The 27,141-nt window shown below is 45.6% G+C and overlaps 2 long non-coding RNA genes across 2 annotated transcripts; both read right to left on the bottom strand.

The window, feature by feature from the left end:
• Window positions 1-1,884: 1,884 nt before the first annotated feature.
• On the bottom strand, window positions 1,885-15,827 carry LOC139076325 (uncharacterized). Its single transcript, XR_011527783.1, has 2 exons — window positions 15,682-15,827; window positions 1,885-3,578 (listed from the first exon to the last, which is right to left on the bottom strand). It is a non-coding gene; the product is annotated as an uncharacterized lncRNA (long non-coding RNA).
• Window positions 15,828-20,285: 4,458 nt separating this feature from the next.
• On the bottom strand, window positions 20,286-26,765 carry LOC103556708 (uncharacterized). Its single transcript, XR_546268.2, has 4 exons — window positions 26,477-26,765; window positions 22,428-22,740; window positions 21,570-21,620; window positions 20,286-20,985 (listed from the first exon to the last, which is right to left on the bottom strand). It is a non-coding gene; the product is annotated as an uncharacterized lncRNA (long non-coding RNA).
• Window positions 26,766-27,141: the final 376 nt, after the last annotated feature.

The raw sequence follows: 27,141 nt of genomic DNA, 5'->3' as shown, positions 1-27,141 counted from the left end.
GCACGCCTTCTCAGAGTGGGCAAAGTCTTGCTACACAGGACACAGTGGACAGAAGTAACCTGACTGTGGGGTGCAGTCGGGAGATCTATTCAAATCCTTGACCTTAGTCCAGCAGTTTGCAGCCCTGGCTGTCCATTAGAATGCCTGGGAAGCTTTTAAAAATCCTGGCGCCCACTGCAGATCTCTGGGGCTGGGCACCCGGTGCCAATATTTTGAAACCTTCAAGGTTGAGAGTCACACACACACCCCTAGACTCATGAATGCCTGATTGAATTAACGGGCATGAGGTCCAAATCTGAAGAGAGATTGTTGTTGCCTTCCCACTCCCACCCCCACCCCCACCCCCACCCAAAGGCCTGAGAGTTTTCAGGGGCCAGATCAGATAGGCCATGGGATGCTGTGTAAAAGGGAGGCTGGTGAGAAGGTGCTGAAGCCTGGCGACCTTCCGCCTTCCTGTTGTCCTATAAACAAGGAGGGCAAGAAGACAGCAAGATGTGTGTTTGTATCCCAAACATGCCTGTTTCAGTGTAGGCCAGACTCTGACATTTTTTAATCTTGAATTGTGGAGCGGGACCCAGGGGAAGAAGGTGGAACTATTACGAGCTCTATTATCTTTTTTTTTTTTTTAAGATTTTATTTTTTCCTTTTTCTCCCCAAAGCCCCCCAGTACATAGTTGTATATTCTTCGTTGTGGGTCCTTCTAGTTGTGGCATGCGGGACGCTACCTCAGCGTGGTTTGATGAGCAGTGCCATGTCCACGCCCAGGACTGGAACCAACGAAACACTGGGCCGCCTGCAGTGGAGCGTGCGAACTTAACCACTCGGCCACGGGGCAAGCCCCACAAGCTCTATTATCTTACACCTCTGAGGATACCCTTTGCTAAGGGGTCTATCTCTTGCCTCCTTATCCCCTAAGCTGGCTTGTTGGTAGATCCAGGACCAGAGGGAATATGTGAAGTTGCATAGAATCCTGTGACATGTCATTATAAGCAAAGGGCACGGGACCCAGATGCAGGGAGGAGTGGCGTTCCATGTGCTGGGGCTCGGTCAGGGACAATCCCAGTGGCCCTCACAGATCACAACCTGCCTGAGCCTGCACTTTGTCATCTACACAATGAGAACCTGCTCTGCCTACCTCCTAGACTTGGTCTAAACAGATTAAAGGAAATACTAGACATAAGCCATGCTTGGAAAATGTAGACACTCCACACAACTATTAATTTTTGTAGTTCAAATTAGAATTTCATATGTCAACTCTGGACCCTCCTGGAAGGCTATAAACATTTTTGTGAATACCTGAAAGGACCTTAAAAAAATCTTTGATAGTATTTCAGACTCTATCTTTGTAAGCATTTTAGTTATGAAACCCATATTAATTTATTTTATCTCTGTCTACCTTACATAGATATTCAAAGTTTGCTACTTGAGAAAGGTTCCATAAATCACTCTAGCTTAACATTTCCTGTGACTTAGTACCATGCTATGCAGGTGTTTTCGAGGACCAGAACAACAGCATCACCTGGCAGATTTTCAGAAATGCAAAATCTCAGGCTCTACCCTAGACCTGGGACTCAGAGACTCAGAGTCTACATTTTAACAAGATCCCCCAAGTGATTCTGTGTACATTTTAGTGTGAGATGACTTGTCCTAGTCACTAACCTACAGAATTTGAGCAAAGCTGTGGGTATGAAATGATTCCTATGTATGTTACAGTTTGAGGAGCACTCAGAAAAATTTCCAGGTACTCGTGTCAAGAGGTCTTCTTGCACCTGATAGGGGGTGCAAGTACCCCCAATATTGTAGGAGCAACTCCTGAGATTAGCGAAGAGATGAGAAAGGGAAACGAGAAGCAACCAAATGAGTGCGAGGCACTGTACGTGCAACTACTTGCAAGGCAGACTTTATTATCCCATTTTACAGATGAAGAAACTGAGGTTGATAAAGGGTGGGTAACTGGACTAAGGTCTTGCATCTGGTTAGTGGAAGAGCTAGGATTCTAATTCCTATCTGAGTAGCTACTTTATAAGACAGGACCCATTCTACCTTTCATTTCTACCTTTCAGAGTAGAAGACCTGCTTACAAATGCTCTTTTAGGACCTTTTAAGCATAGGTCTTTATATTACAACACTTCTCGTTGTGACTTTCCTCCAATATCTAATTCCAGAACATTTTCGTCACCCAATAAAGAAACCCCATATCTATTAGCAGTCACTTCCCATTCTCCCCACCCAAGCCCCTGGAAACCAATGATCTACTCTCTGTCTCTCTGGATTTGCCAATTCTGGATATTTTGTATAAATGGAATCCTACAACATGTGGCCTTTAGCGACTGGCTTCTTTCACTTAGCAGACATTTTCAAGGTAGTCCATGTTTCAGCACCTATCAGTACTTCATTCCCTTTTATTGCCGGATAGCATCCCATTGCATAGATACAGCCCATTTTGTTTATCCATCCATCAGCTGATGAGCATTTAGATTGCTTCCACTTTGGGGCTATTATGGATAAAGCTGCTACAAACATTGGTGTACAGGTTTTATGTGGACACACACCTTCAATTCTCTTGGGTATATGCCTAGGAGCGGAAGGGCTGGGTCTTATGGTAACTCTACGTTTAACTCTTTGAGGACCAGCCAGACTGTCTTCAGAGAATAACTCCACCACTTTGATACCATACTGGATTTAAACAAGATCAGAATTTAGTCAAAGAGACCCAGGAAGCCACAAAACTGAAGACACAAGAAATAGAAGTGATTCAGTGAACTTTAACCCAAACGACTTCTGACTGTGTAGTTGCTGAAGAGAAGGTAAAAAAAGAATTGGACCAGAACTCAGGAAAGCCAGTTGTTGAAGGGTCTGTGACTGGTGACGACAGCGCACAGGACCCTGAAGCCCTGGGCCCAAGGCCCTACTTGCCACTAACTCACTGTGTGACCTTGGGCAAGAGCCTTCCTCTTTCTGGCCTCAGTTTTCTCATCTATAAAATAAGAAGTTATGGGACCAGCCCGGTGGCGCAGCGGTTAAGTTCGCACATTCGGCTTCTCGGCGGCCCGGGGTTCGCCGGTTTGGATCCCGGGTGCGGACATGGCACCACTTGGCACACCATGCTGTGGTAGGTGTGGTAGGCGTCCCACATATAAAGTAGAGGAAGATGGGCACGGATGTTAGCTCAGGGCCAGGCTTCCTCAGCAAAAAAGAGGAGGACTGGCAGTAGTTAGCTCAGGGTTAATCTTTCTCAAAAAAAATAAAATAAAAAGAAGTTACGTCTGAATGTGCTCCCACTGCCTGTGGTTCTGTGTCAGTCTTTGGCATTCCCACACCTCTGTAGCTCATGCTCAGGGTGGTCGTGTGCTTGTCTCACATAGATATTCACTGGGGGACCCCAGAAGACTCAGAGAATTGCTGGAATTACAGGTGCCTCCGAGGACCTTTCAGGAATGATAAGTGAGCAGCGTTTTCCAGTCGTGTGCTGAGTGGCAGGCAGTGTGATACCACAGGGACGGATGGTGCTCAGCCACTGTGAACTGAGTCATGTGGGCGCCCAGTTCCTGGAGACTGCGAATGAGGAGGGAATTCACCTGCAGAGAAAGAAGAAAACAGTAGCAACGGCAACCACCACGCCAAACTCTACGTTTAAGGTTTGCTTCTGAAAAAAAAAATTATTATATGTTAGTCGTTTTAAAAGTAATAAGTGCTCATTATAGGAAAAGTCAAAACACAGAAAAAACTTAATGATGAAAAGAAAAATCAAGCATAATACTATCATCTAAAAATAACCACAATTTACAGTTTGATGTTTGTTCTTCTAGTCTGAATATCTTTATGCTTTTCCTTACTATGCACAGTTTTCTATTTTTTCACTTATTCCATGGCATTGAAGAGTCTTTAGATACTTAATTTTAAGGATTACAGACTATTCCATTATATAAATACACTATTGTCTAACCATTATTTTTTAATAGATATTTATTACAGGTGGGGGAGAGTTCCCTAATCTTTGTCACTGAAAATAAAGGATGTTCATCTTTGTTTTGGAAATCCCAAACACCCTGCATTCAAAGCCCGTCACAATTTAATTCCAACCTGTCTCTCCATCCTTAGCTGCTGTTAAGTCTCGAAGGCAAGGCAGATGCTTAGCCTACGTGCACTGATAGAGCCGTCTCGGTTGTTAAAAGGCTAACATTCTACAGCAGGACAGTTAAATTGCTAGGAAGCCACCTCTGACTGCTGTCCTGGGCACCCCACCACCACCTCAGTGTCTCACCTCCACCCCAGTCCCTCCACAGGAACCTCCTCCAAACCCAACCACTGAGACACGCCTGGCCAGGAATCATTAGGACTGGTTAGTGCCTGGGTTTCCCCGTGCTAACTCTGGACTTTCACACCTTCTCCAGGGTGATCCCTTTGTTTATTGGCTGCTTCCACCTAGAGAATAGTTCTTATTCCTCTGCCCCTGGCTAAATCTTGCCAATCCTTCAAAACCTAATTTCAGTCCTGCCTTCTCCATGAAACTTTATCCAACTACTCCAGCTCAGTCTGCTCTCTTGGTCCTATGAACTCTTCTAGCCTTTTGATTGTTATTTAGTTATTGCTATCATCAGAATACTGTTGACACAGCATTTACAGTTGCACTTTGTTATTCGACCTTTCACACGTGCTCATCTTTCTCCCCAGCCACATCCTAAGGCCTTCTGAGACAGGAGCACGTCCGAAACTTTTCTTTACTCTGTGGTATAGACTAAGCTAAGTTTTACCATGCTGTTGCCCCTTCCTAGACACCCAGGAAAATGACTTTTCCTCCTCTCCGTTACTGCTAAGTTGGGTCCATTTGAGTTCTAACCAATAAAATGTACGCAGAAGTGATGTGGCCCTTAAAAGATCTCATGCAAGCAAACAGTCCTCTCCTTCTTTCACAGTACCCAGGATGGCATAGATGGCTACCTCGTGAGATGGAGTTGGCCTGGGTCCCTGAGTCACTGCATAGAGGACAGTCACTCAGGAGAGCCACTGACCTGCCTTGGATGGGGGTGTAAGCAAGAATAGACCTTTAATGTGTTAAAACACTCAGATTGGGAGTTTTTTAGGCAGCATAGACTAATGCACAGGTCCTCAATCCGTTTTTGTATGGCCTACAACCTAAGAAAAGTTTTTTACATTTTTAAAGAGGTATAAACAAACAAACAAAGAATACACAACAGAGATGCCTGAGGCCTGCAAAGCCTAAAATATTTACTATCTGGCCCTTCATAGAAATTTTTCACCGACTCCTGAACTAACCTATAACTCTAAAATAACCCTAGCACAACTCTGCACAGCATCCAGAGCAGTAGAAAATCTACTCACACCCCATCCTTCCCAAATAAAATACTTGCATAGTGCATGAAACCACACATGCTCGTTTATCTCTGTACCATTATTCGGCAAATCACTGTTGAATAAACTAGTGAATAGAGATAAAACTCATCCATACTGATGTGTTCACTGCCAGCTCTCCTGGGAAGCAGAGCTCACATAATCATGAGAAAAGCGAAAGGTGTACCAGATCCAGTTTATGTACCCCATGGATCCACTTGACCTGTCTGCCTTCTCTGTCCCAGGCGTCAGCCCCTCGCCCTGCTTCTTGGCCCGAGTGGCCTGGCAGTCACTCACACTGTTCCTGAGCTCATAAGGCCCTGGCAGCCACCACATCACTCCCTCTCCTAAGGCTACTAGTGTCTCAGCCTCCCCCAAGGACAGGGCAAGAGGGCAGCACTCTTCCATTCCGCCCACCACAGCAGGAGCCACAGCAGCTGAGGTGCCCAGACCTGAGCCAACCTGACTCACAGAGGCCTTGCCTGCCGCAGAGGCCACCCGCAAGCCTCGGATAACAGTTCAGGAGTGCAAGGGGCTCAACACCCCACAGGCAAATTTTGGCTAATGAGAGATAGGAGGTGAAAGGTGCTGGCAGGAAAGGTGCTCACGGTTCCTCCAGGGGTTCCATACGGCCTCTCCAGAGAAATCCTGCATGACCCCAGAACTGGTGATGGCCAGCTCAGTACTGCCATCGAGTATTTGCTCTTCCTCCCTCCCTACCTGACTTCCCTTTTCCCCTCACTCTTGCTTCCTTGGGATGAAGCCAGCCAGTAAAGCATTAGTGGACAAGCTTGGTCACAGGCTCTGCTCTCTGGGGAACTCAAGCTAGGACAAAGGGAAACTAACATTTGTGGATTCCTACCATGTGCCAGGCACAGTGAGCCTTACCTATGTTATCTCATTTTATCCTCACAAAAACTGTAAGACAGTGATTATTAACTCGGTCTTACAGATAAGAACACTGAGGTAAGAGGAAACAATTAAGCCAGCTATTAACTAGAGGAGATAAAAAGGCAGGACAAGGGGCCGGCCTGGTGGCACAGTGGTTAAGTTTACAAGTTCTGCTTCAGCAGCCCTGGGTTCTCCAGTTCCGATCCTGGGTACAGACCTATGCACTGCTTGTCAAGCCATGCTATGGCAGCATCCCACATATAAAGTAGAGGCAGACAGGCATGGATGTTAGCTCAGGGCCAGTCTTCCTCAGCAAAAAAGGGGGAGGATTGGCGGCAGATGTTAGCTCAGGGGTAATCTTCCTAAAAGAAAAAAAAAAGAAAGAAAAGAAAAGACAAAATCGAATATGCCAACGGGCAAGGGGCGCTATGCTGCAAGCATTTCATATCTTTTGTGGCCCCCTGAGTGTTTTGATCCTTTGGGCAGCCTTAGTTACATGCTGCAGTGGTTTGGGGTAGGCTTAAAGCAAAGCAGTATCTGACTCAACAAAAAATCATCCCTGACGGGATCCCCCAAAAGACACTACAAAATCAGGAGTCGTCTAAGAAAGTGGACAGAGCAAGAGGCAGGAGGGCAGATTTGAAAGCAGGACCGGCTAGGAAGCTTTCATGGGGTTCCTTCAAAACAAGAAGAGAGGCCTGGGCCCCAGCGGCTCAGGCTCAGGGTGAGGCTGGGTGAGGGCAGGAGGGCCCGGGCGGATGCGGAGGTGCTGCCTCTGCAGCCTGCAGGGGGGTAAGCAGGCCCCGGGCAGGAGGTGGACACAGGGCTCCCCTCGGAGCGGGCAGGCTGCAGGGAGCTCCATGTCTGGTGCAAAGGCGCCTTCTAGGGGCCCGAGGCCATTGGAGAGTATAGGACACAGGGGGCCTTTGAGCAGGGCCTGTGGCGCCCAGCAGCGCTCTCCATGAAAGAGTCTTTCTCTGGCACTTGTCAGAACTCAAAGCCGTCTGTGCTGAGAGGAGACCCACTGGGACAGAAATAACCTCAGGCTTCCCGAAACATTTTATGGAAAGATTTAGGAGCTCGGAAGACAGAACAGTGCTAAGAAAGACATTTGGAATTTTTAAATTTACAGAAGAAAATACAGATTATCTTTCTGACCTCGGGTAAAAAGTAATTTCTTAAACAAGACAACAAAAGTGAAAGGAAAAGATGGAGGCTGACTGTACTAAAATTAAATACTTCTATTCATCAAAAAAAAATCACACAGAGAATGAGAAGACAAGCCAGAGACTGGGAGAAGATAACAGTAATACAAACGGGGAAAGGACTAGTGTCCAGAATCTGTAAAGAGCTACTACAGATCACTAAGACAAGAGTAGGCAGCTTAATTTTTTTAATGGGCAAAAGATACAAACAGGCATCTCAGAGATAAAGAAATACAAAAGGGCCACAAGCACATGAAAAGATGTTCAACGTCCTTAGTTATAAGGGAAATGCAAATTAAAACCAAAATGAGACACAATTCCACAGCAACCACATTGGCAGAAATTTAAAAGACAGACAACATCAAGCAGGAGCAGGGATGTAGCACAATGAGAACTCTCAGACACTGTTGGTGAGAGTGTTAATTGGTATAACCATCTGGAAGAGTTTGGCCTTATCTTACAAAATTAAAGACATACATATTGTATGACCCAGCACTTCCACTTCTAGATATATATGAACTCTTACACATGTGTAACAGGAGACATGTACAAGTGTTGTTTACAATATTCCCAAACTGGAAACGACACAAAAGTCCATTCACTGTAGGATGGATAAGTAAATTATAGTACAGAGGAATACTATACAGCAGTGAAAATGAATGAACTACAGCTCCATCTGTCAACACAGGGGGATCATAGATGCAAGAAGCAAGGTATAAAAGATTACTTATAATATGATGCCCTTTACAAAAGTTCAGAGACAGGAAAAACTAAATCATGTAGTGCTTAGGGATAATACATATGTGGTAAAGCTGTTTTTAAAAACTAAGAGAAAGATGAACACAAAACGAGGATAGTGGAGTGAAGGGAATGCATCAGGGAAGGATAAGTACAGGCTTTGCAGATAGTGGTGATATTTTTTCTTCAGCTTAGATGTGTTTTTTTTTTTTTATTATTATTCTTTAAATTGTGCTTACAGGTTATATATATTTCTCGTAGGAATGGACTTTTCACCAAAAACTCTTTTTCAAGAGTGAGAGCTGGGTCTTTTAAAGGGCAGTCAGACCACTATCAGAAGGTATTTTCTAAGTCACTGAAATCCATCCTAGTTGGGCTGAGGGTACAATAACATCAGGGCTAAGTGTCAGGGGTGGGGACACCAGCACGGGGGCTTACCCTGTGCCAGGCTTTCATGTGCAGAATTTCAATGGGCCTCATATGCTACCTTGTCTATAAAACACAGCCAAGAATGCACAGAGGGGCTGAAATTCTGAATAATCACGAATTAGAACTCATTGCTGAACCTAGCAGTCCCTCTGTGACATTTGCATAGCGTTCCACAATTTATAAAACACTTCCATAAGAGTTAGCTCAGTCAGTTCCCATAACCCACCTGAGAGGTAGCCAGAGAAGGTTATTTTTACACCTATTTTAAAGAGAAAGAAACCAAGTCACAGAGAGGTGATGTGACTTGCCTGAGGCCACACAGCCAGGACTAAGTCTTAGAACTCCTTGTGAAGTGCTCCTCCTAGCACAGCTACTGCCTCTCTGTTCTGAGAGTGGGAGACAGAGATTCTGCCACAAGGGGCCCTCCTACCCTTGCACCCCGCCGGCCCCCTACCACATCCCTCCTGGGAGTGGGTCAGGCTGTCCCTCGCACCCTCCCACCCACCAAGACCCTCTCTCTTCTCTTGTCTTGAATTATATTCCCCTGTGTCCCAATCCTTAGGATTCTTCTATTTCTTCTTCCCTAAGGAATTTTTCCAGATGTTTATTTTCCTTGTCTTTGTTCCAGCCCCTCTACACAGATTCCTATCCACCTCCTACCATATGTCACCAGTTTATTGACACTTGTCCAGCACAGACCATCCGTAAAGTGGCACCCTGGCACACACACCCTGCTACAGATGGCACAGTAAGGTACACTTGTTCTCAATGGGAAACATACATAAATAGTTTGAAAAAGCTCCCAGGTAATTCCAATTGCCATTCTAGGTCCCCCCCCCCCCCGCCCCCATTTGAGGATCAGTGAGAGAGTGACATCGTAGCTGCGGGAGCTGATGAATTACTTAACCTCTCTGAGCCTCCATTTCCAAATCTGTTATTCCATAGGTGTTTATAAGAAATTAAATGAAGTAGTGCCCACTACATAGTATGTGCTATTCAAATGTTAGTTCCCTTCTTCATCTAATCAGCCCTGAAAATCGTAGTGAGGTATTAAACCAAAAGGCCTTACTGACAGAGTCAGAATCACTCACCCTCACACGGCCCAGTTCCTAACATTTGTCGTCTTCTTTCAGGAGAAGGACTGTTTTCTTGCAAAAGTATTTTAGCTACTGCTCAGACCCCTACATGATGCAGTACTGTGAGTTCCCAGAGATGATAGGCCCAGAGTTCTTGTTGGAGGCTATGTAGGAAAAGGAAACCAACTCCCAACACAGAAAGTGTTCCCAGAGCTGTGTTCTGGAAAGCATCCAGGCCGGGAGGGGGACAATCCCAGTGCAGGGGGTAGGGACAGGGCCTGGAAGGTGAGACTCACAGGTTCATTTACATTCACATTCAGAACACACGAAAGATGCTAGGGATTCTAGTTTGCTGTGTGAGTTTGGGTAAGTCACTTCACTTCTCTGGGACAGGGGTTTGGACAATATCAGAAAGACCCTTCCAGCTGAAATATTCAAGGACACTCTATATTCTTCAGAGTCACTAGGAAACAAATTAATTCTCCAACTGCATAATTTTCATTTGCATTATCATAACCTAGGCTGGTGTCCAACTCTTTTTCTTAAACAGTGGGAAATTATGTCATTTCCACTATTGAGCCAAGCACGGCCAAGGGTGTTACAGAATCACTCTTCTCACTTACTAGTTCTGGGCAGCAAAAGAGACTTGCACTTTAGATTCTGGAACAGCTGAGCTTTCTTAGGAAGATTCCAGAAGGAGTTATTAACCCAATGAATAATGCAGTAAGTACCATTCTGACACCACCCTGGGCTGCAATAACGCAATCTTCTATTGCTTTTCTCTCTACTAAGGAAAGATGTCAAACAAGAGACTCATTCAAAATTTTAACCATAATATGAACACACATTTCACACAAGAGCAATTATAAACAGCACACGTGCAAAAAAGAACCTGCCAACCTGTATCCAAAGAAATGCAAATTAAAGCAAATCTGGGACCCCATTTTAAAGCATTAATTCTCAAAAATGTGTAAAAGTGACAATATTCAATGTACCTGATGTTGCAGCAAAATTGACTCTGATATAATATTGGTGGCACTGAAAATTAGTAATAACTCTTTGGGGGAGCAATATGGCAACGCATAGGATGAACCATGTTCACGATCATTGAGAAGCAATGCAATAAAAATCTGCATGAAGAAGTTAACATCAGCAATATCTATTATAACAAAAAAAGAAAAAGAGAATCTGTGTCTAAACTTGAAGGGAATTGCTACATAGATTTTGACATAGCCATACACTGGCTTCTTCTATAGTTATAAGAATGATTAAGAAGCAACATAGAGAAGTGTTTATTATGAGTGAAATATAACAAACTTCAGGATAACATGCATTATGATTATAGATCTATAAAAATGTGCATATGGGTGCATAAGGGCTGGAAGGTATTGACATAAAAGTAGCTATAGTGTTTGGGAGGTGAAATATTGTGTTTTAAATTTTTCTGTTTAGATACCATTTGTCTTCAATTAAATGAAAATATATTAATTTAAAAAGAATTAATCTTACCCCCAATCTTGCCCACTAGACAAGGAAGGCAGGAACCCTGCTGATCTTGTTCAACGTTTGCCAAAGCACGTGTCTGGCACATGGTAGGCACTCTGTAACTATCTGTTGACTGACTGACCACTGTTGTCAGCCTCTCTAAGCAGGGTTTAAGAAATCACTGACAAAGACCTCCTGCTTTTGCAAAGATGCCTCTACCAGCACCTTCACAGTCTCCAAAACCCAAAACACTATCATTTACAAGCAGCTTTTCAAATCCCAGCAACTTCTCTCTCCCAGAGTTTCACTAGCAGGAGGAGGGCATCGCCTTAGAGCCACCACCGACACCAGGGCCAGTCTGCACCGGGACAACCTCCCCTTGCTCCTGCAGCCTCACCCTGGGGCAGATCCTCACAGGGACACAAGGGGGCGCAGCTTGATCCCCAATGTTATTTGGACATTAACTCTTCACACCAGAAGGTGGCAGTCTACACACTTCCTTATGGTGCAGAACCAGCACTTTCCAGGACACTTTGAGAACCATTTCAAAGGCAGGCCTGGTGAGGGTGTGACAAAGGTGGCCAGGGCCTCAGGCCAAGGTCAGGATCACGTGGAGGCAATCGATGCTTACTGTGCCTAATACTGTGAGAGATGGCACCCCTCCATTTTACAGTTGGGGAAACCAGACTTCGAGAGGCTAAGAGACTGCCAGGTCCCCAGCCCCTGGTAGAGCAGCACTGCCCAGACCTGAGCCCAGCTCTCCTTACTCCAATGCCCACCCTCCTTCCACTGTACCACATCCTCCCAGCTCCCCAGCAACAGGAGTTGGTGAAAAAGTCAGCAAGGAGGTTTCTAAACCATTGGTTAAGTGCTTTTTAAATCGCCAGGTCAAATTATACCCTTTGACCTTAAAACACCACTTTGGGAAATATGTCCCAAGGAAATAAATAAATATATGAAATATATATCTACAAATATACATATATAATATAAATACATAAAATGTCATATTATGAAATATAAAAATAAAACAAAGGTGCATATAGAGACACTTAGAACTGAGGTTAATATTGCAGTTAAAACTGGAGGCAGCCCCAATGCACCGCCATGGGGCAGAAGCTGGGAAGACTGTGCTGGAGTCACTACACTGACACTGCAAATGGTCACTGTGAGGATTAGAGCTGATGTCCAGGTTGTCACACGGGTGCTATCATATTGGTTGCTAAAATATTGAAATACCAAAAACAATAGCAAAAATAAGCAAGTGAGGCTATATCACACTAAAAAGATTCTTCACAGGGGCTGGCCATGTGGCGCAGCGGTTAAGCGCTCACGTTCCAATTCAGCGGCCCAGGGTTCGCCAGTTCGGATCCCAGGTGTGGATGTGTCACCGCTTGGCACGCCATGCTGTGGTAGGTATCCCACATATAAAGTAGAAGAAGATGGGCATGGATGGTAGCTCAGGGCCAGTCTTCCTCAGCAAAAAGAGGAGGATTGGCAGCAGACGTTAGCTCAGGGCTGATCTTCCTCAGAAAAAAAAAAAAAAAAAGAAAAACTTCTGCACAGCAAAGGAAAGCATCAACAAAATGAAAAGGCAACCTACTGAATGGGAGAAAATATTTGCAAATCCTATATCTGATAAGGGGTTAATATCCAAAATATGTAAAGAACTCATACAACTTAATAGCAAAAGAACAAATAACCCAATTAAAAAAATGGGCAGACGATCTGAATAGGCATTTTTCCAAAGAAGACATACAAATAGCCAACAGGTACATGAGAAGATGCTCAACATCACTAATCATCAGGGAAATGCAAATCAAAACCACAATGAGATATCACTTCACACCTGTTAGAATGGCTATTATCAAAAAGACAACAAGGGGCCAGCCCAATGGCATAGTAGTTAAGTTCACGCACTCCACTTGGGTGGTCCAGCGTTTGCAGGTTTGGATTCTGGGCACAGACATAGCACCACTCGTCAAGCCACACTGTGGTGGCATCCCACAAAAAATAGAGGAAGACTGGCACAGATGTTAGCTCAGTGACCATCATCCTCAAGCAAAAAGAGGAAGATTGGGAACAGACGTGAGGTCAGAGTCAATCTTCCTCAGATACACACACAAAAAAAGACAACAAACAGCAAGTGTTGGCAAGGATGTGGAGAAAGGGGAAGCCTTGTGCACTCTTGGTGGAAAAGTAAATTGGTGTGGCCACTATGTAAAACAGTGTAGAGGTTCCTCAAAAAATTAAAAATAACTACCATATGATCCAGCAATTCCATTTCTGGGTATATATCCAAACAAAACAAAAATATTAACTCAAAAAGATATCTGCAACCCCATGTTCACTGCAGTATTATTTACAACAGCCAAGATACAGAAATAAAACCTGCGTGCACCAATGCGTGAATGGATAAAGAAAATGTGATATATATATTATTCAGACATAAGAAAGAATGAAATCTCGCCATTTGCGACAACATGGATGGACCTTGAGGGCATTATGCTAAGTAAAATAAGTCAGATAGAGAAAGACAAATACCATATGATCTCACTTATATGTGGACTCTTAAAAAACAAAAAAACCAATCTCATAGATACAGAGAACAGATTGGTAGTTATCAGAGGTCAGGGGTGGGAGAAATTGGTGAAGGAGGGCAAAAGATGCAAACTTCCAGTTATAAAACAAATCATGGGGGTGTAACGCGCAGCATGGTGCCTACAGTTTGTAAGGCTGTATTGCATGTTTGAAAATTGTTACGAGAGTAGATCTTAAAAGTTCTCATCACAAGAAAAAACATTTGTAACTATGTATTGTGATGGATGTTAACTAGACTTACTGTGGTGATCATTTCACAATGTATCCAAATATCGAATCATTATGTTGTACACTTGAAACTAATATAATGTTATATGTCAATTACACTGCAATAAAAAATAAATTTTTAAAAATATCGAAATAAACACCTTCATACCAGTTGGTAAACAGTAGGGCCTGAGTGTCCCCCCAGCCCCCCTGGCCCCTCCACTAGGATCCTCCTGGATCTCCCCATCCAGAAACTAAATGGTGAATGCCTGGCCCAGCAGGACCCTCCAGGACCCTACCTTGTGCAGCGGTCAGTGCACATCCTAGAATTAGTTATTAAATATTTTTTAAACCTCCCTGGCTAAGATTCTACACACTCATGAAAATGAGAACTTATTTTAGAATGAGACAAGAGATACTGGGATAGCTAAAGAGAGAGACAAATGACTTAGTAAGCAAAAAAAGTAGAACTTGATATAATGAACATAAGGAATAGCAATGAAGCAAATTTGTATTTGTATAAACAAGAGTTTCTAAGAAGCCATAGATTCTGTAAATATTTGATAAATTAGTGAATGGGAGATTTGACAAATATTGTAAGTTTCCTACTCGACAGCCTTTCCCCCTCTTGCCTTGTTGAAAGAAAATTGTGGGACTGGCCCCGTGGCCGAGTGGTGAAGTCCGCATACTCTGCTTCAGCGGCCCAGGGTTCCTCTGGTTTGGATCCTGGGCGCAGACATGGCACCACTCATCAGGCCATGCTGAGGCGGCGTCCCACATGGCACAACCAGGAGGACCTACAACTAGAATATACAACTGTGTACTGGGGGGTTTGGGGGAGAAGAAGAAAGAAAGAAAAATGCCATTTTGTTCATGCTCCACCTACTCTTCTGACAACCAAGTGCTTTGGGGAAGGTTGGGCCTGGCAGTAGTCTGGGTGGTGGGGGCATGAAGTGAGATTGCCCAAGCCAGCCTTGGCAGCCCGTTCCTCTTGCCAGGTGTGGATTTAGGCATGAACTGGTGACATAGTTCTGGCCAATGAGGTGGAAGACAAGTCAGCTGAGAAGATTCTAGCAAGACTTTCTTTTCCCATTTACAGGGACCATGACAGGAATGTCTCCTTTGTTTCCTTTAAGGATATCTTGCTTAAAACTAAGGCAAACATTTGCATCTCCAAAGGGAAAGCTAAGAGAATTTCAGAGAACACAAATCTTAGCCATGACATTTGAGCCACTAAATTAATTGACCCTAGAGCTGCTCTGCCACTAGCTATCTTATTATCGTTCAAGCCACTTTAGTTGGATTTTCTGGTATTTGCACAGTCCCACTAGAACATAAGCTATTTGCTCACTACTATATCCCTATTATCTATATTACTGCCTAGTACGTGGTAGACCCACCATAAATATTTGTTGAAGGGATAAATGAATAAAAAGTATCCTCATTGATGAAGGAGAGTGTTGTTTTTTGATGGTCTTGGTGTTAGATTTTTCTGTTTAAATTTTTTTTTAAACATCCATTCAAAGCAATGAACGTTGTTGACTGTCTATTGTCTCCAGCACATTAGTGTTATGGGAAGTGGCAGACAGACCTGGATCTGAATCTGGATCTGCTACTTACCAGTCAAGTGCCCTTAGGCAAATTACTCATCTTCGCGGAGCACACCTGTAAAATGAGCACAACATCCTCTAACTTACAGGGTTGCTGTGAGGCTTAGATGAGACGCAGCCACAGAGCCGGGCACACAGAAGGGCTCAGCTGGTGTTTGTTCCTCACCTCCCTGCATCTCCACATCCTCAGGTACCAGGACACAAGGATGAATCAGGCTGAGTCCCTCCTTGACCTTGAGAAGGGCCTCATGGATCAGGGGAGGAGTCAGACATGTTGACAAATCAACCAATTGACCAATGTTAACATCACCAGAAATGGGATAAAGTGACATTATATACCTCCTGATATGATACACCAAGATGAACACAACATCACCTCTGGGATACTCCAGCCAAATCTGTACAACGTGAACCCATCATGAGGAAACATTAAACAAACCTACAATGAGGTGCTTTCTACAAAATAACTGCCCTAGACACTTTAAAAATGTCAATTTGAAAGACCAAAAAAAGAAAAAAAAAGACCAAGGAACCACTCTAGATTAAAGGATCCTAAAGAGATGTAACAACTTAATGCAATGCATGATCTGGGACTTTTTTTGCTAGAAAGGACTTCATTGGGATAATTTGTGAAATCTGAGTAAGATCTATATAATAGATAATAATTAGTATCAAAGTTAATTTCTGAATCCTGATAATTGTTCTGTAACTACCAAAGAGAATGTCCTTGGTTTTAGAAAACATATGCATCGAAGGAGTGGATGGGCGTAGTGTCTGCAAATAACTCATAAACAGCTCAGAAAAAATTAGATGTCCAAATAGGGAGAATTTTAAGGCAAATGTGGCAGAACATTAATATTTAGAGAATCTGGGTGAAAGATGTACAAGAATTCTTTGTACTATTCTTACACCTTCCGTTTAAGCCCAAAATTACGTCAATAAACATTTTTTTTAAAATGTAAGGCAGGGGCTGGCCCCGTGGCCGAGTGGTTAAGCTTGCATGCTCTGCTTCAGCGGCCCAGAGTTTCACCGCTTCAGATCCTGGGCACGGACATGGCACCGCTCATTAGGCCATGCTGAGGCAGTGTCCTACCTGCCACAACTAGAAGTACCCACAACTAAAATATACAACTATGTACTGGGGGGATTGGGGGAGGAAAAGCAGAAAAAAAAAAAATTGAAAGCGGGGCCAGCCCAGTGGCACAGTGGTTAAGTTCACACATTCTGATTCAGCAGCCCAGAGTTCTCCAGTTCAGATCCTGGGTGCAGACATGACACTGTTCAGGAAGCCATGCCATGGCAGGCGTCCCACATATAAGATAGAGAAAGATGGGCATGGATGGTAGCTCAGGGCCAGTCTTCCTCAGCAAAAAGAGGAGGATTGGCAGCAGATGTTAGCTCAGGGCTGATCTTCCTCCAAAAAAAAAAAATTGAAAGCAACACTAGAGCCAAGTCCTGAAGGAGACTAGGAATTTGTGGGTTGGAAAAGGGAATTCCAGGCTGAGTAAAGACTTAGGAAAGCATTCAGGAAGGCACTGGGTGCTGGCAGGTCCATTTCACAGAAAGCTGCATTTGAGAAGGGTCTGGAAAGAGGTGTCAGAGTCCTCCAGACAGAAAACAGGAGGAAGGGCCTTTCAGTCAGTGGCTGGGAAATATGAAAGAGCAGGGCGCTAGTGGGCAGGAGTTAGGTATGGCCGATGCACTGGCTGTAGGCAGTAAAGCTGGACGTGTAGGTTGGGGCCGAATTGCAAAGGATCTTGAATGCCCTGGCAAGGCTTTGGACTTTATCCTGTAGGCAGGAAGTAGGCAGTGAATAATAAGATGTATGTTGTAGACAACGGGGAGCATGACTGGAGAAGAGCAGGATAGGAGCCAGGGAGGCCCACAGGTGATGGCTGGCCATCTGGGGATGAAAGAAGATGCTGAGGGCTTGAATTAATTCCTTTCTGCCAGAACTAGAAGGGCAACATTTACATTTATGCCCCCAGGAGGCAAACTGGCATTCCATTTTGGTGCTCTGATTCCAGTTTGCTTTGCCTTGGAGAGGCCACAGGACAGCTGACTCGGCCGGTCCCCAGCAGACTTAGGGGGTGGAGCAGAAGCAGACATGTGTACAGCCAGGGATTGAGGGCCACGAGCCATCTCATTGTAAAAGGCCCTTGCTAAATTCAGAAAACCTCTTCCATTCCCTGTCCCAGCCACCTTGGTCTCTTAACATCCCCTAAGTGCCTGATTTCCAAGGTTTCAATGGGTTACCAGCATGAGTACTGTGGCCTGTCCTGCCTCATTTCCACCCCAGGAGGCTAAAGGTCTGGTCACAAATTGAGTTCCCTTTATTGCAGAACAGTTAGGCATTTTCAAATCAAACTGAGCCAATCCATTCATTCAACACAACAAATATTTGCCGTGTGCTACTGTGTGCTTAAGGGACTTATGGAAAAGGGGAAGGGAAAGTGGAGAGGATGGGAAAACATCTAGGTTATACTATAATGAGAGTAATTTTACTGCTTGGAGTTTTACTTGGTATATCCGAATTAGATAGGGATTTGCTTCTCATCATGTTTGAAAGGAATTCTTATCTTTAAGTTGTTCCTAGCTTAATGAGGATGTAGCCAGGTGACAAGTGTCATGAAGTAGCCTTCTGAGCAGCATATTAAACACTCATGGAGCAAGATAATACCTGTGTGGCCCGATGAGTTTCCTTAGATGCATCTACAGTTCTTACTCATGGTGGCGGGGCGGGGGGGGGGGGGGGGGGAGGGGTGGGGGGGCAGATCCGGGGGTGTTCTTTGTAGTCCTGGTGACGATGATGATGATGATGATGATGATGATAGGCATCCACTCCGTGACTGGTGCCCTGCTGAATGCTTTCCATACGTTCTCTCTAAATCTACCACCTAATCCTGCAAGGCAGATGTTTCACACTTGAGGGAATCAGGGTGCAGGGAGGTTGACGGATTTGTCCAAGGCCACGCTACCACTTAGCAGCAGAGCCAGGATCTGAACTCAGATCTTCTTGTCTCTAAGATTATGACCGTTCCACTCCCATGCCATCTCCCACCACTTCAAAATGGGAAGGAAATCTCAGGTAAATGAAGAAAAGCTCCTGCTAAGTCAGTGGTTCTCAAACTTTAGCGTGCATCAAAATCACTGGAGAGCTTATTAGAGTACAGACAGCTAGGTCATGCCCCCAGCGTTCCTGATTCAGAAGTTCCTGATTGTAACAAACCCAGCTGAGGCTGTGCTGCTGGTCCTGGCGCCTCTCTCAGCACCGCTGTTCTCAGGGACAGCAGCAAGCTGACTCTGCTGGCTCCCCGCTGCTCTTCCAGGTCAGTTGGCACCTCCAAAATCTATCCACTTCACCTGCCTGAAGAAGAGGTCCAGGGCATGTGCGGCCTCCATTCTTCCGCTCTGTTTTCATGGGAGTCTGTGGTAGAGACTGCAGCCTCCCCGTGACGGAGCGCAGAGGATTCCTGGCTGAGCCGTTTGCTGCCGGCTGTGCACAGACTCACCTGCCCGCCCTCTGAGCCCCGGGTCAATGCCAGGCCTCCCTGGGCTTTCCCTCACTCGCTGCTTCTCTGTGAACTGAGCCAGCTTTCCTTACTTTGTCAAGTGTGGTTTGCCAACCCTCATCACCGACAACACCCTCTCCTGATCTGCGGGACTTCGGACGGGGAGTAAGAAACCTGTTCCAGGGTGACCTGGGACACAGCATTGTCTCCATCGCCTGAGATCCTTGTTCCTCTGGGAAGATAAACTTTCTAGCAGCTTGGTCACCTTCCCAAGTTATTGTTTAACATGGGAACATGTGTTTCAAAGGCTCATGGACTTTTAGACTTGGAAGAGTTCTTAGTGGAAAAGAGGAAAGGAAGGAAACTCTTACTTACTGAAAATCTGCCATGTGTCAGGCGGGAGGCCAGAGGCTTCATATGTGTCATGGCGTTTACTCTTCACAGTGACCCTGTGAGTTAGCAGGGGTGTGTACGTGTGTTTTAATCCCCATGTACAGATGAGAAAAGTGTGATTCTGAGAAGTTCAGCAACTGGTCATGGTCACCCAGCTAGCAAGCGTAGCTGAGCCAAGATCTGACCCCAGGTCAGCTCATGCTCTTTCCACTGCCACTGGCCCATCAGTTCACAACATTGATGTTCTCTCTAACTCTGATCTAAATTTATTGAGCTTTGGGCCACACGTGAAGCCCAAAGCCTGGCTTAATAAGACAAAACCTGAGTCACTCCTGCGGTGGTCAGTGCTGGGGAAGCGATGACAGGTCCAGTTTGAGAAGCTGCCAGGGAAGTCTTAGGAGGGGCTGAGGAAAGAGGCCAGGGTCAAGCGCTGGGTGAGCAGGCGGGAGGTGCCAGGTGTCTGGAAGAATGGGTAGCAAGAGCTACTGGGAGCAAACAAAGGCAAACAGCATCGCAGGCCTCTGGGAGGAAGATGTAGCAGCCAGCCCGAGGCCTCAGCTCGGGAAAGCTGACCACTGCACTGCTCTGCAGAGCCAGGTGCCACCTTCCTGGCCAGGCTGCGGGCCTGTGTAAAGGCGGTTCCCCAGCCCAGCATGACTGGCAGTGCCTACTTTTGTACCCAGCATTGTGCCAGGGATGGAGGCTGCAGTTTTTTTTTAAATAAAGCATCCTTGTCATCAAAGAGTTCACAGTTCAGGAGTAGGTACAGGCAACTAACTAAACCCAGCCAGATAAATAGTATTTTTAATATGGTGCTTTGTAGCGTAAAGTACCTGTTCACATACACACATGATGTCCAGGGTCCCTCACAGGGACATTGCCGCAGGGGAGGGAGGAAGGGCGCCGTGCTAAGCATTCTGTCTTTCCACACCTGACGTCTCGTGGATCCTTGGCACACCCTGTGGAGTGCACAGAGGGAGTCCCAACTGCTCCTCAGGGGGTGGGTGAGTATAGCATCGAGTTGGGCTTGGAAGGATAGCTAGGAGTTCTTCATGCAGAAAAGAGGAAGAGGAGGCTACAGAGGGAACATGGCCGTTTCTTCTACTGTGGGTTTTGGTGTCGTAGGCACTTTTAGCCTCAGCTCGGGGGAAGGAGGCTTGAGACAGACTCCTAGCCCCTTCCGCTCCACTCTGAAAAGCCCTAACTTTGTTACCTCTGTCTTCCTGTGACAGCACCCTCCAGAAAAGCCAGATTATCTAAAGCGCTGGCCGGCCAGCCTCTCAGGGGCTGGTGGGTGTGCTTTCAGCTGACAACGGCTGGCTTAAGAAGATCTATTTTTTTCTCTCTGCCATCCATTTTTCCTCAATGACTATTTTCCTAGAGTCCATCATGTAATGATCCTCACAGCCCAGGGACAAATGAGGGAGGAGCCATAAACCATCAGCGTCATCTGTCCTCGTTTGAGTCAGTGAAAGAAAATGTTAGCCTGGAAACAATGAAAAATTGAGCATGAAGTCAGAGGGGGAGGAGATTTAAATGTGTCTCAACTAATGGCAAGGGAGAAAGCAAGTGAGGGATTGGAATTCAGCAGAATGGCTTCACCCTGTGCAGCTAGGGGACCAAGAGCTGGGAGGACAGGGGAAAGGACTCTCAGGAGGAAGCACAGACATTAGTGGGGTAGTGGCGGGAGAGGGAGGGGAGAGCCCTCAGGCTGCCTGAGTGGTCAGTGCCGAGCTAGCACTGAGAGGAGCTTTGAAATAGGAGAACAACCAGTCATCCACCCCAAACAGACACCACTGCCCCACTGGGGTCCTCTACGGTGGGGCTGGGCTGAATCTGCCCAAGAAAACCTTATGCAGCATCCCATTGAGACCACCTCTTCAGTGGACCCCTGACTGAAGCAGGTGGAGAACCTGGCCCTCCCGCCCCCCAGCAGCACCACAGGCCAGGAGGCAGATGGTGACTCAGGCAAGGGAAGCCCCAGGAAAGTTACTGCGAATTAGTTATGCAACCTCCTACTGTCATCAATAGGCCATGATCAGTCTCCTCTCAATCCCACTCCTTCCTTACCTGGACCCTGTGCAGCCAGGAACAGGCCCACTCTGTGCAGAAACAGCAGGACTAGGAGAAAGAAGGAGATTGAAATTATAAGCTGCACAGTGACTGGGATTTTAATAAACAGATGGAACTATAAGCCTGGAAAACCTTAAAGGACCCAAATAAGTTGCTTTCTCTAAGCCTATGGAGGGATCCAGCCAAGAAGGATTAATGCAATTATGGGAATAAAGCTAGTTTCATGCTTGCCCATCTAACGGTCACTATAAAAACAAAAACCACAAGACTCACTTAATCCTCATAACAACCCTTGGAGTTATTTTAGTTTTTTCCTGCTTTTTTCTCCCCAACTCCCCCCAGTACATAGTTGTAAATTTTAGTTGTGGGTCCATCTAGATGTGGCATGTGGGACGCCACCTCAACATGGCCTAACAAGTGGTGCCATGTCTGCACCCAGGATCCAAACCCCGGGCCGCCAAAGCGGAGCGTGCAGACTTAACCACTCGGCCACGGGGCCAGCCCCTGGTTTTGTTTTTAATTGAGATGAAATTCACAAAATATAGAATTAGCAATTATAATGCATATAATTCGGTGGCATTTAGTACATTCAGAATGGTGTGCAACCACCACCTTTTAGAAAGTTCCAAAGCATTTTCATCACCCCTTGGGGTTGTTTTCATGCCCTTGTTACGGATTGATATTGCAACTCAGGAAAGTGGAGTGACTGATTTAAGTTCATTGATGGTAGAGGTCACACTTGAACCCAGATCCTCTAACTCCCCTGGAAGGATGGAACATTTGCCTTCAGACTTTGATAACAGCCTGTGAAATGACTTCCTGTCCTGTTATCTCCCATCCCTCCAGTTGTCTTACACGCAATTAGCAGATTCATCTCCTACAGCAAGGCTCCCTCCTCAGCCTCCCAATGGGTCCTCATTAGCATCAAAGTTGGAGCTCCTTTATTGCTGTGACCTTTATGTTGATGTAATCACCAATCGACTTGTTTCTCTCCAGGGTGTGTTCCACAGGAAATGCTCGTGCATCCTCAGCTGGCCATCCTGGGCCTGGAGGCCGATCCCAGCACAGCCTGTCTCCTCTCTCTCATCCATCAGCTGCCAGCCAGCCAGCCTGCATTGGCCCTTTAGATTTCTTAGGCAGGATTTGACACCAACGCTGGTGCCTAAAACTGTAAGAAACACGTATCAAGTTCTTTGAGTGTTTCCATTGGAGCCTCTCTCAACTGACTTGAGGGGAAGGACAGGAACCCCCATCTCTCCACCTTGTTTGGCTAAATTATTTTAAGGTCAAGTAATAGATGCAATGCAGATGTTAAATACAATGATGCCAATATATATGTGTTAGTTGAAAAGATGTTCATGGTGTATTGTGAGATGCCAAAAGGTAAAATCCTATATGTACTGTCACGTGCTGCTCAACGACACAAATACATTATGAGAAATGCATCGTTAGGCGATTTTGTCGTTGTGTGAACATCACAGAGTGTACTTACACAAACCTAGATGGTATAGCCTCCTACACACCTAGGATAAAAGGTACTAATCTGATGGGACCACTGTCATACATGTAGTCCATCATTGACTGAAACATCATTATGTAGCACATGCCTGTAGTATAAATCTGTTTCAGAAAAATATATATCTACAGAGAGAGAACACATAAACGTCTTGAACTCATGCATATATTTGCATAAGAAAAAAGTTTAAAAAGATACATTCTAAAATGTTAATGATAGTTCTCTCTGGGTGGTGTAATATGGAGTGATTTTAATTTTTTCCTTCTGCTTATTTTCATATTTGCTAAGGTTTTTTTTCTATAAAAACACAGCCTGAATAAGGAAAAGAATATGGAAGAGTAAAAGAATTCCTGTAGAGCTTTGTTTATCTCCCTCAACAGGGCTTATATCACAACTAATTGTGTATATGCATCTGCTCTCCCCTCACCTTGGAGACAAGATCTCATGTCACTCACCTTGTCTTCTCCGTGACATCGCCATGACATGCTCAAGAATTAATTAGCTAGCTAACGAGTAGACTCAGGCTCTCCTCTCTCTAACCCCTCCTGAGTGATAGGCTGGTGTAAGTCTCTGACCCCAGCCCCTCAGGCGGCCTCCAGGAGGTTAAGCTTCTGATACTTCCCTGTCCTGGGTTCCTGAAGTTTCCTACCAGGCAGTGGCACCAATGAGTAAAAGGGGCAGCCAGAGGCATACCCAACTACCTCATCTGTTTCCTACACACTCCCCAAAGTCGGAGGGAGAAACAGCAAGTCTATAAACCCAGAAACTCTCTTGCGCTTGTGGGTTTCTTCTCAATGTGATTTCATTTCTATAAGGCAGATGTCTTTCATCGCCAGGGCAACCAGGAGGGAACACGGAGCAGCCTCCGCCTCAGCCTCAACTCTTATTTCGCTAAACTCCCACTGAGTTCTGAGCTCACTTCACTTCATGTTTGTGGTTGTGAGAATGTAAACATTCTTCAATTCTGCTTTTTCGGGTTTTTGTTTTGTTTTGTTTTTTTAATCTTGTTTTGCCTCTCTTTATAAGTTCTGGCTAATATGTATAGTTTCTCTGGCAATTTACTAGCTTAACTCATTTTATTTTATTTTTACCAGCTAACCTTGATCTCCTTCACTTCTCTTGTACTGTCTTGTGATCAGTATTGCTCACTCAAAATAGATGAACATGTATTTTCAATGTACTAAAAACTAACCAGAAGGTCAGAACTGGAAATTTCCAGTTGAGAGAATGCTGGAGGGAACAGCTTTAACTATGTTTGTTTTTCCCCCTTGATTCGCATTTTTCCCCTTGGTTTTCCTTTCCAGCTCCACGGCGGTACACACACATTTCTAGACTACACTGGAGGAGCAGCTCTCTGTGGCATGGCCTGTTTGGGTGAGACATGAGTTAATTCTCTCTTTTCCTGGTGAAGCTCAGAGGTCTGAGCCTGACGGGCAGAGAACTAGACTCCTCAGTCATAATGAAACTCACATAGCCTCCCATTTCCTCTCATCCTCTCTTGTCCCAGTTAAAATATCTGTGAATTAGACCCCATTTCTAGAATTCTGTCCCTAACAACGTTGTTCTCACAGGAGCTGAGCTTCAGCAGTCTAAACACACTAGCCTTGCCCAGCACATGGCCCTTAACTGTTAAAGGAATTAAGTCTAGTGAAATAGAATCAAACCGAATTGAACTGCTAGGCTATAAACTAGCCTTGCGAATAAGGGCCACTGGCCCGTTATATGTAGCCCAGCCGAAGCCACAGCACCTGAGAAGACGTGGGCACAGCATTAGGACCCATTCTGGGGGTTTGGAGGGTTTCTCTTCTTGGCTCATTGCTCTGTGGGTCGGGTCTGGTTTCTCACAGTCACTACCTGTGGTAAACGACTGGCTTTGAATCAAGTCAAGAGTGCGAGCTCAGCTTGGGTGTGAATGAGCGTAAATAGGAGAGGGAGCCCCGGGAGGGAGAAAGAGGAGGAGGTGGCCTCCTCCCACCGTCAGTGAAGAAAAAAATGCAACTATCAGAAACGTGAGAGAATTAATGATGTGAAACGAGCTGTGTAACTCATGGTCCTGCCCTCTCTGGATAGGTCCTTGCCCTGAAAGTAGGTGAAAACAGCCAAACCCAGAGAGGTGCACATGGGCCACCTCAGCGTGCAGCCTGACCCTGGGACCTGGAGGGAAGGGAAGGAGGAAAGTCAACCACTGTGCTAGGTTTTGCAAGTTGTTTTCATGACAAATCTGGGACATAGATGTTATTCCCATTTTACAGAAGGGAAACTGAGTCCCAGAAGGGTTAAATAGTATAACGGAAAGGACATCACCTTTAGAGGCAGGTAGAACTGGGTTCTAACATCACAGGAGCCGTCCTCTACCCTCCCTGACCCTCAGACTCCTCATCTGTGAATGGGAGATATTACTGCCTACCTCAGAGAGTTGTCACAAGGATGAAATATAATTAAAGGACATGATACATAGAAAGCAACACCCTGCCCCATAGGAGGTAGGTTTTCATTGAATGTGACTGCTCTTGCTCCCTGCCCAAAGTCAAGCACCTGGCAGGCCACCGGTCACAAGCCCAGGTCACCTGCCCCCTGGAGGGTGAGGGAGGGACCCTGCTTTAGGGCAGAATCCCCATGCCCCTTGGGTCTCCCTGTGCCTGCCCAGGAATCAGCAGCTGGAAGGAGTCTCCCACAGCTGGGGAGGAGACGGAGAGGGGGCTTTCCAGGCTCCTAGACAGCTCCACTCCCTCACACACGCCCCTCCCCTGAGCCTGCCTCACTCGCCCAGCCTGGTGACCCCTCTTTTGTGCTTGCTTTCAGGTGACACACCCTGCACTCAAAGAAGGGCCAGTTCTGTCCTATGGGGCTCAGAGAAGCCCCAACTCAGACCTCAGCCCCCTGACGGGTCTCACCACTTCAGCCTCTGTGTTAAAACTCACTATGTCCCCCCGACTGGCCTAGATCCCACCACCTTTCACAGAGAGGCAAAATGTTTGTGGCCTACACCAGGAAGCCTTCCATCACACTGTTAGCTGCAAATAACTCTGCCTGGCACGGCTCACTTGCTGCTGTCACCTCCTGCTCTGCATCCCTGTAGTTGGGTGTGCCTCCTCCAGAGGACTTCCACTCCACTCCCCAGGAAGGACAGCCCCCTCCTTTTCCTTCAGGGGTTTCTCTCCTGCCTCCTCCTCCACCAGGTAGGCCCTGCCTCTTGGGGAGAGGTCAGCAGGGGACCTCCAGTTTGCACATGACCCCCTGGATCAGGTGAGGAAGGAGGAGAAAATCATTTGGCCTCCACTTTCTCAAATCCAGCTTTGCCAACAATAAAGCCAATACTTTTAGCCCTGAGCCAATTTCTCAATTGGTTGAAACCCAGAGGGAAGAAGAATGTGATTTCCATTCAGACCTCAGCAGCAGACTGGGAGCTCCTGGAGGGAAGAAACTATTTCTTTCTTATTCTTAGTAGATAAAAAATTTACGTAATACTTAGTACATATAAAAATTAAAAAAAACATGCAGGGGCCAGCCCGCTGGTGCAGCGGTTAAGTTGGCACGTTCTGTTTCGGCAGCCCGGGGTTCACTGGTTCGGATCCCAGGTGCGGACATGGCACCACTTGGCAAGCCATGCTGTGGCAGGCATCCCACGTATAAAGTAGAGGAAGATGGGCGTGGATGTTAGCTCAGGGCTAATCTTCCTAAAAAAAAGGAAAAAAAAAAAAGAAACATGCAACATATCCGTAAGTTATAAAGCACAATTATAAACACTCTACCTAGGAACGCATCCGTTCCATCGCCTCCCATCTATGCCCCTGCCTCCTCACAAAAAGTCACCACTATCCTATATTCTGAGCTTAACGATGCCTTCAATATTTTGTTTTCAGTTTTAGCAAATATGTATGCATTTCTGAGCTATATATACTTTGATTGTTCTGGGTTTTTTGGGGTGGGGTTCTTTGTAAATAATATCAAGCTGAATTTAATCGTCAGTGGTCATGAGATTTACCATTTAAAGATGGATGTGCGCCTCTCCCCGACAACTCAGCAGTCCCCCCCTAGGTATGGTATGTACCC

The sequence above is a fragment of the Equus przewalskii genome, chromosome 1 (assembly GCF_037783145.1).
Source record: "Equus przewalskii isolate Varuska chromosome 1, EquPr2, whole genome shotgun sequence".
NCBI classification, from domain to species: domain Eukaryota; kingdom Metazoa; phylum Chordata; class Mammalia; order Perissodactyla; family Equidae; genus Equus; species Equus przewalskii.
The sequence above is the reverse complement of the archived record's forward strand: the minus strand, read 5'-3'. Positions and strand labels throughout refer to the sequence as shown.